The following is a 10284-nucleotide window of genomic DNA, read 5'->3' on the forward strand; positions in this document are numbered from 1 at the left end:
GGCACTGATGGCTGAATCGAAGAGATGTTTTCAAGCTCCCTCCCACCCATCCCTGTCATCTCTTGGCCTCTTTGGGGACGTCTGGGATCTGTCCCTTGAGAGGGGGGCTAAGGTCAGCTGTGCGACAGGGGAAGCACAGCTCTCACCTTTTCCAGTAAGGCCACTGCAGACGCCGCCATTCTCTCCAGAGGGTCTGCAGTCGCCGCCATCCTCTCCAGTGGGCCTGCAGATGCCACCATCCTCTCCGGTGGGTCTGCAGACGCCGCCATCCTCCCTGGTGGGCCTGCGGACGCCGCCATCCTCTCCGGTGGGCCTGCGGATGCTGCCATCAACCCTGGTGGGCCTGCGCAGGCCGCCATCAACCCCGGTGGGCCTGCGAAGGCTGCCATCAACCCTGGTGTGCCTATCAACCCCTGTGCACCTGAGGATGCCGCCATCAACCCCGGTGGGCCTGCATACCATCTCTGTCTCCGGTGGGCCGTCCGACGGCGCAGCCGCGCCATTTTCGTCTTTGGTGGGTCGTCCGATGGCGAAGCCGCCATCTTAGTCTCCGGCGGGCCGTCCGACGGCGCTATCCGCTCTAGTGGGCCCATCGTCGGTGCTTGTCCTGGAGTCGCCTCCGCGATTTCCAGCTTACCTGCTGCACAGGCGGCCATCAGGCGCCTGCACGCGACTCTCTCTTTGGCCTACAGTGTGGCCATTTCATGGACGCCCTCCACGAGATCAGCAGCTACTGGTCTGCCGTGGCCACTCGCGTCTGCCAGTTGGCCACGGATGCGCCCATTCCGTGGACGCCCACCTCGCCAGATGCAGTGGCGTTCAACTCGCCGCCGCCAACTGGCTCTTCCCCGGGTCTTCACGGCTTTTTGAGGCAGGGACGCAGTTTGGCGACCCTCCGTCATTCCTCCCTCCACCCTCCCTTAGTTTTGGACTTTTTGTTAAACTTGACGCCTGGATTCCGTTATAGGAAGGGGGGCTACTGTCAGAAGTACTACTGACAGTTTGGTTATGTTTGGGTTATCCTGTGTTTAGAATCACTTCCTGTCCAGGTGCTCTTGTTTTGTCGGTGTTTCCTGTTTGGTCTCTGTGTTTTGCAGCACGTTTATTTTCTGTTCCATGTCCTGCCAGCACACCTGTTCCTCGTTTAATTAGTTCTATTTAGTTCCACCTGGGTCCCTCCTTCAGTGCTGGATCATTCTTCTGTTTGAGACTGATGCTGGGTGTGCTGTTTTGGTTCCATGCTTCATTGTAAGTAATACACTGTTTTTTACTTGCATTCCGCCTGCCATTCTCTGCATCCTTGGGGTCACGCTGCAAGCAACGCTCACCACCCCGTGACACTAAAGTTTTTTAAGAATCTGCTGCAAAAATGTGAGTCCGTGGGGGCACCAATTGAATAGCCCACATGATAAAGAGAGAACCTAAAATGGAACCTTGAGGAAAACTGCAAGTATAACTAAAAAAGTTGAAAAATGACTACTGACTGCATCTGAAGTAAACAAGCTACAGCAACACCTTAGTTTACCTCAATCACATCACGAAAAATAATAGAAACTGCCTAAAAAGACAGGACTTACAGGGGTGCCTTGAGAAACCCCTCAGTTGTGTGAATCACTAGTTTGGACACCAGTGTTTTATATTTTCTAGCAAGGTTAAAATGTCAATGCAAGGATCTGTCAATATGTCCAAATGTTTTTATACAACAGCAGCACACTAGTGAGTTTTAGGAATTTGCTGCTCTCCAAAGTTTAGAACTGAACCATGGTGTCATTCCTGAGCCCCATTTGACACCCGGGCTGCCATTTAAATAACACTTCTGTACGCTGACTACTCTATAAAGTGCATCTAAGTTTAGTTTCATAGTATTCCCTTTTAAGAATACTTATTAGAGGTGTGAGGAAGATACCGTATATAGTACTGTTCAGCATCTGAATATTCATCTGTAACGCCAAGGCTTTATCATGTAGAAATTATATTGACAGTTGAGCTCCTTTACATCCCACTACCGTTCATATTTTAGAGTTACTGTCACATCAATTCCAGCAAAGTGGCATTCTTCATCCTCATTTTATTTGAAATGCACACGCGTAGCCAAGGACGTTGTGGGATAGTTTAATGGATCTGCCAAGAACAAAACCACACGAGTGCAAACCTTTGCTTCTGTGGAATAAATTAATAGCAGGGTGTGTCTTCCAGAATCAATTTCAATATGTTACTTATTCAAAAACTTTAAAAGTGCCTCATATTTGTCCTTCCATTAAATGTCTTGTTTATCCCGTTGTCACTTTGATATTTTATTTTTGTAATTTTGCACACCAGATGTGTTTATTACAGTAAAATGACACCACAGCACTTAAAAGGATATGATTTCTCCATTTGTAGTGCTGATGGATAGCATCCTTTTTTTAACTTAAACTTCCAAAAAATCAGTAATTTATGCTGTCAGTGAAACAAATGATATTTTTTTTCCCCTTGAGAAATTGTTTCACTTCCTAAAAGCTGTAGCAGGGGGGAAAAAAAGCAAAACAAACGGAACACACGCGTGAATAATGACTTTTAGTAATTGCTGAAAGTGGTAAGGATGATTTGTCATTCTGTAAACATGGTCACTTACATGGAACATAAGTGTGCTCGTCCATCACAGTAAATTACAAACATGGGAGAAAAGGAGCATTATTTATATTGGATCCATAAGTTTTGACAGTGATAGACTTTTGTACAGGTAAAGAGGAGAATGGCCAAAAGAGGGCAGTGAAGTGCTTTGTGAGGCTCACTCTCTTTCAAAGGTTAAAGATAATATTTTACCTGTTGTTTTATTCTAATCATATTTATCACATGTGTATGATTATTTTTTTCAAATGTAGTCAATTAATTTTGTAATTGTTTTTTAAATTCCTGTCCTTGTGATGATTCAAAATGCGCTGCTTGTGTTTGTGAAATTGCTTTGCTTGCACATGGCAAGATGATGGAAGATTTGTTATCCGTCTACTTCGCAATGTCAAATCAGCTTCATGCGGTCAGACCGTCATACATGGTGACTATGTCCTCATGCTGGCGTCACATAAACCTTGTGAGTTGGAACACGTACAGTGTCTCATCAGATAATTTTAGCTAACACTTAGAGGACAGCATTCATCAACGTCATGGCGTTTTTGCCGGTGGTGCATTTTCAACCCCTCCCCTTTTGTATGGGTGCCTAATACTCATATCTGTAGATCCAGCAGTGCCCTGTGTCACCTTTGCCACCTCAGCAGTGGATGGTATGCCCTGTCAAGGTTCTTCAGTCATTGTGAAGACACACGTGAAAAACAGTTTCAGGGTGCGAAATAAAAAGGTTGCTTTCGTTATCCATCCATCTGAAATGAGACCATTTTCTGTATGAAATACAAAATAACTTATTTTTTCATATCAATAGGCATTGGTTGTTGCACCCTTCTTCTTTTCTCTGTAATAACCCTGGACTGAATTGGATACATTTTTCCAGAAAAGTGATAAGCCACAAAATCTGCAGTTTGTTTCCTAAAACCAATGCCTTTGCTTATTTTGTTTCCTCACAAAGAAATGCTTGCTTGAGCTACGGCTGAGTACAGTCTTTTTGTAGACCGTATTGATTTTCGGACTGTCTATTTACACATACTTTTAAAGGCCTACTGAAACCCACTACTACCGACCACACAGTCTGATAGTTTATATATCAATGATGAAATCTTAACATTGAAACACATGCCAATACGGCCGGGTTAACTTATAAAGTGCAATTTTAAAATTCCCGCCACACTTCCAGTTGAAAATCTCCTTTGGATATGATTTATGCGCGTGACGTCATAAAATGCACGGAAGTGTTTGGGCCCTATTGGACACAATACACAAAGCTCTGTTTTCTTCGACAAAATTCCACAGTATTCTGGACATCTGTGTTGGTGAATCTTTTGCAATTTGTTTAATGAACAATGGAGGCTGCAAAGAAGAACGTTGTAAGTGGGATCGATCGGTGTCTTAGCGGCTAAGTACAATACTTACAGCAGCACAACAAGGACTACTTACCCTGATAGAAGACGCCTAGCTGATGCTTGCCGCCAAACCCACGGATGAAGTCCTTCGTCGCGCCGTTGATCGCTGGAACGCAGGTTGTTGATGGGAAGATGAGGGCTGGCTGGCGTAGGTGGAGCGCTAATGTTTTATCATAGTTCTGTGAGGTCCGACTGCTAAGTTGCTAAATTAGCCTTAGCGTCGTTAGCAACAGCATTATTAAGCCTTACCAGGCTGAGAATTTTTAACCGTGTAGTTACATGTACATGGTTTAATAGTATTTTTGCTCTTCTGTCTATCCTTCCAGTCAGGGGTTTATTTATTTTGTTTCTATCTTCATTTGAGAACGATGCTAGCACGTTAGCTCAGTAGCTAAGTGTGTCACCGATGTATTGTCTTGGAGATAAAAGTCACTTTAAATGTCCATTTTGTGTGCTCGTCTCTCATTTTCAAGAGGATATAGGATCCGAGGTGGTTTAAAATACAAATCTGTGATACACAATAGAAAAATGAGAGAGTACATAGTTCTGTGAGTTCCGGTTGCTAAGTTGCTAAATTAGCTTTAGCGTCGTTAGCAACAGCATTGTTAAGCCTTACCAGGCTGATAATTTTTAACCGTGTAGTTACATGTACATGGTTTAATAGTATTTTTGCTCTTCTGTCTATCCTTCCAGTCGGGGGTTTATTTATGTTGTTTCTATCTTCATTTGAGAACGATGCTAGCACGTTAGCTCAGTAGTTAAGTGTGTCACCGATGTATTGTCTTGGAGATAAAAGTCACTTTAATTGTCCATTTCGCGTGCTCGACTCTCATTTTCAAGAGGATATAGTATATGAGATGGTTTAAAATACAAATCTGTGATCTACAATAGAAAAAGGAGAGTGTGGAATCCAATGAGCCAGCTTGTACCTAAGTTACGGTCAGAGCGAAAAAAGATACGTCCATCAATGCCTCTCAAGTCCTTCACTGTAACGTTCCTCATCTACGAATCTTTCATCCTCGCTCAAATTAATGGGGTAATCGTCACTTTCTCGGTCCGAATCTCTCTCGCTCCATTGTAAACAATGGGGAATTGTGAGGAATACTAGCTCCTGTGACGTCACGCTACTGCCAATACAGGCAAGGCTTTTTTTTTATCAGCGAGCAAAAGTTGCGAACTTTATCGTCGATTTTCTCTACTAAATCCTTTCAGCAAAAATATGGCAATATTGCGAAATGATCAAGTATGACACATAGAATGGATCTGCTATTCCCGTTTAAATTTTAAAAAATCATTTCAGTAGGCCTTTAAATGACCCATAACCGCTACTACCATGTTTACATTTACTGAACAACCCCCGAAATGCACACACATGTCGGTAAAGTATATTGACCCAATAAGACCCTTTATTTCAAGACCCACTTTTGAGACAAAATCAATCATAAATTAGGTCCTATCTTTTCGGCCTCTGGTGTTTGTGTGATTGACATGAAGAATACCTGTGACTCCCTTGTAGAGAAGTCATTGGTTTAATATACTACAAGATTTAAGGAAAAACCTATTACAAATGTTAAACCGAAAGCTACATTTAAAATTTTTTAGAGCAAAAACATATGTTATGTTAGTGGTTTAAAAGAACAGATTTAAATAAACAAATATATGTTTTTTTACATTTACAAATTAAATTAAATACAAATTGTCATTGGCCCTATTAAGATGACTGGCATTCATGGCTGTCACTCACAGCTGTTTTTGTTCAAACACACATACATAGGCGCCGATCCCGTGGGTGCTTCGGGACCCGAGCACCCACGGTCTATGCCGAGCACTGATGCATTGATGGCAACTTTCAATCTTTAAAATAATTTTAGAAAAATCAATCTTGTTGTAGTTAATTTTGTTTCAAGTTTGGTCCGTTTTACAAAATGATAAAGCCACAAATCATATGGGATATTAACTTCGCTGAACGTCTATATATATATATATATATATTTATTTTTTTTAAATTTTTTACTATTTTTTTTTTTAATACACACACACCGAGCACCCACTGGCAGAAATGTAGATAGGCGCCTATGCACACATACCTACTAGCAGTCCCAGAAATGTGTGTGTGAGTGTGAGTGTGTGTGTGTGTGTTCTTGTATTTCCACCCTTCTTGAGACATCAACAGGGAAAAGTATCTTCCATGTGAGGACCGGTGAACAAGTTAGGACCGAAATCATGGTCCCAATACGGGAAAAACATTGCATCTAATAAAGAGCCAGATACTAGAGTCCGTAAACATTGCTCCAAATTCAGGATTTTTGGTTGATGTAATGTGCATACAAAAATAAACATTGACAGGTGCAAAGGCAGCAATATATGATAAAACAAGACGGCAGCTAAAGGACTTCCCTATTCATCCCCGAAAAAAAACAGCCAGGTGAACAGCTGTTTTTATCGACTTCCGCTGCTGACTTAAGACAACCCGCGTCCCATATGTGACCATAGGATGAACAATTACACAATGGTACTAAGACCATAGTGGCCGTTAACAGTTAGCTTCTACAGTAAAATTATGACTTTTGTTATTTTGTCAAGTGAAATTCCGAATATTATCATAGAATTGCCAAAATGTTAGTTTTCTCATTAAAATTGTGACTTTTGTCATTGTTTTGACTGCTCGAAGACAAACAACATCTTAATCTACGATTTGACTTCCTCAAATGGCCTTGATGCTATCAGGAAAGGCTGTTCTGAAGAACTCCCCCGAGGACTCCTCAAAGATGGACGCTTTTGACCTTCCTTTTTTTCAAAAAGCACCTGGGTCGAACTTTTGAGATCGGCCTCAGTCCACAAAGACATTTCAACATCTCACCCAAGTTAATTGGGCATACATGCACGCACATGCCCCTCCCCAAATCAACGCCTTCACCACTGCTTAATTCCTCCGGGGTTGTGGGGGCTGAGTAGCGCTTTATAGCGGCAGCCGGCATCCAGGGTCCCATCTCCCCCCTCCTCTGTTGCGAGTTGTTGTAATTACATGTACCATGTTTATGTGGCGAAGTTGGTAGAGTGGCCGTGCCAGCAATCGGAGGGTTGCTGGTTACTGGGGTTCAATCCCCACTTTCTACCATCCTAGTCACGTCTGTTGTGTCCTTGGGCAAGACACTTCACCCTTGCTCCTGATGGCTGCTGGTTAGCGCCTTGCATGGCAGCTCCCGCCATCAGTGTGTGAATGTGTGTGTGAATGGGTGAATGTGGAAATACTGTCAAAGCGCTTTGAGTACCTTGAAGGTAGAAAAGCGCTATACAAGTATAACCCATTTATTTATTATTTATGTGTGCCATGCTATGTGAGGTTTTTTCCTCGGACTCAGTCTGGACCACTCCTGAGGGTCCAGCCTCAGACTGATATTTTTTTTACTCTTCCCCCTTTCCCAATGTCACCTTTTTCCCACCTTTTTAAGGAGCGCTGTAAGTGGCTGATCCGTTGGCGGTCCCGTCTTGTCCCCCTGTAACGTATGTCTGCTCTTAGCGGGATTGTGCCGAAAATGTAATTTCAGTTCTTATGTGTCTTGTACATGTTAATAATGGACACAATAAAGCTGCTGTCTGCTGTCTAAAGTTACGACTGTTCTCATAAAAATGCCAAAATTTTAAGCTTTTCTTGTAAAATTGCGACTGTTATTGAGTAAAATTACGACTTTTATTATAATCCTGCCAAAATTCGAAGTTTTTCTTGTAAACCATTTTCTTGAGAAATTCCAACTCATTTTTCACAACAAGATTTTTTTATATTTGCATAGTATGTATATATTATTAATGTTGTAAATACAAATCATTATATATCTAGAAAGGGTGGTCCTAAAGAGGTAAGCATTTTTCAGAGGTCTCAAGAAGGTAACATATACAAGAATGTGTGTGTGTGTGTTGTGAGGCAAATATCTTACATGCTCAGATCAGCGACTGTTGTGTCCGAAAGTTACCGCCATCCATCTAGGCAGCTGCGTGACCGTGGCAAACAAGCACTTGAAGTAAATGTTGAATTAGAATATTACTTGTTACATGCTGGTTATCTAGTCTCAAGTACGACCACACAGTGGGGAAGGGATTAATTTGGCCCCATCTTGTGAGAGAGGAAGTGGGGGTTAATAATTTTGCAATCCAGTCTGCTAAAAATGATGGAAAGCAGCACTTTACAAACTGTACATGGCAACTGATGCTGTGGTCAATGTTGAAATTGCCAAAAAACACATTTCAAAGATATTCAACACTATACTGCCATCTGGCGGCTAAAGTGGATAGTGCAGACCCCCAATTTGTCACGTTTCATGTGTTTGGTAAACCGCTACGAATGGGGCCATATGAATCCCTCCCTACTGTATAAAACTACATACAATTGACTATAAGTTTTAAATTTACTATGGGTGTTTTAGTGCACCATCAAAACGTTAAATTTCCATTTAGACAAGCTACAATAATCTAATGTTTTATTGTGAAGTATAATCCATAGCTGTAAATCCTGTATGTCCAGTGGTGTTTCCACTGAGTAATTTTTGGTGGAAAAGGGCCTTTTGTTACTATGAACCATACTCAAAGTTTGTTGTTTTATGTTTCCGCTACTGCTCGTCAACTCGTTGGGTCTGTCCTTTATGTGTTGTTGCCCTTCTTTGCGGCGTGCGGCCTGCAAAATGTCAGCCTGGACCTCTGTTTGCACACGGGCAGTCCAAAACCAATTTCAGATGTGTCAGTGGAACTGATGTTGCTCGCCTCCTGTGACAGAGTGGAGTTGCCTCATTTTCAAATCACCTTTACCGACTGAGTGTATTCGCTTATGTTTAAAATACGCTTTCCCAGCCTTGTCAGCAGACTTATTAATAGGGATGTTCCAATCAGGGTTTTACGCTGCCGATTCCGTCACCAATTATCCATAAGTGAGTTCGGCTGATACCAAAACCTGTAGATTTTTCAATTTATTTATGGTGACTGCTGCAGTTTAGCAATGCCAATACAATATTTTAACTAATTCCTTATTATATTTCATTACATACTACTGTTTGATCAAAACAAAGTCAATAGTACACAACAACTAAACAAAAGCAAAAAGTACTAACTACTTCTCATTTAAATCCTTATGTTTTTGCTCTCAAAGTTCTCCCGTGTCCAAGTAAAACACGATTTTGAGAAATAAAAATATTGAGCTAATCACTTTAGTGTTGATCATATACAGATACTATCCTTGGTATAGCATACTTGACAACACCAATTTAGCATCTTACATGTTGTGTACTGACTGTGACAATATTGACACACCAACAGCTGTTATATTATCCTCTCTCTGTACTCGTATTAATTTACTTGTTAATTTTCTATAAATAACTGCTTACTTTCTGCTGTTACATGGTTCCATCTACACTTCTTAAACTTTACTAAGCACTAATTTCTTGGTGTTGTTTAAAGCAAGCTTAGCTATTAGCATGCCTGCTCCTGGCTTGCTCTCTGTGTGTAAAATGTTTAGTCTTATCCACCAGTGATAATTGTACTTCATAATGACATTTAAAATACAATACATAATTACCTTGGTAGAGCGTTTCCACACTTTGTATGGATATACATCATTAGCTGCTAGTCACTTGCCAGCTGGGGGAATACAAATAAACAGTGTCAGCCAGAGGGGATTGGCGTTTTTGATCAGCATTAAAAGGCATTAATTGGCAATTGCGATCAAGTACAAATCAGTGGTGGAGGGATTGGCACATTCCCAAGTATTATTATTATTGTTATTATTACAATTCCTTATGAGATACAGTATTTTTTATGAAAAAGTGAGTACACCCCTCACATTTCAGCAGCCATTTTCATTACACTATACAATACTTTTAAAGAGGCATAATATGTAAAACCAATTTTTCTTACCTATTGGTACCTGTTTTTTTGTATTTGGGATCTGCATAAGTCCCGAAAATGGGAACTCAAACCATGGAGGCATGACGGAGATATTTATAAAACAATGTTGCCTTCTTTCATACTGCCTCCAAGCGAGCCATTTGGAATTTGCCAAACATTTTTTCCCAAGTGAGACTTTAGTTATCCCCATATATGGTAGAGATTTACCCGAAGAGCCAAGCGCCAGTCCACCATTGTAGTCCGACGCTGTAGTCACAAGGTCCTTCTTTTTCTCGATCCTTTTGTTGTGGGGTAGACTGGCTCGTACATGCACATGCATCCTCCGCTGTTGCATTTCAGGTACAAAGTAATGTATAGTTTGAACTTATATCTGTCAGTAGAC

This window comes from Entelurus aequoreus, linkage group LG15 (assembly GCF_033978785.1).
Source record: "Entelurus aequoreus isolate RoL-2023_Sb linkage group LG15, RoL_Eaeq_v1.1, whole genome shotgun sequence".
Taxonomy (NCBI): Eukaryota; Metazoa; Chordata; class Actinopteri; order Syngnathiformes; family Syngnathidae; genus Entelurus; species Entelurus aequoreus.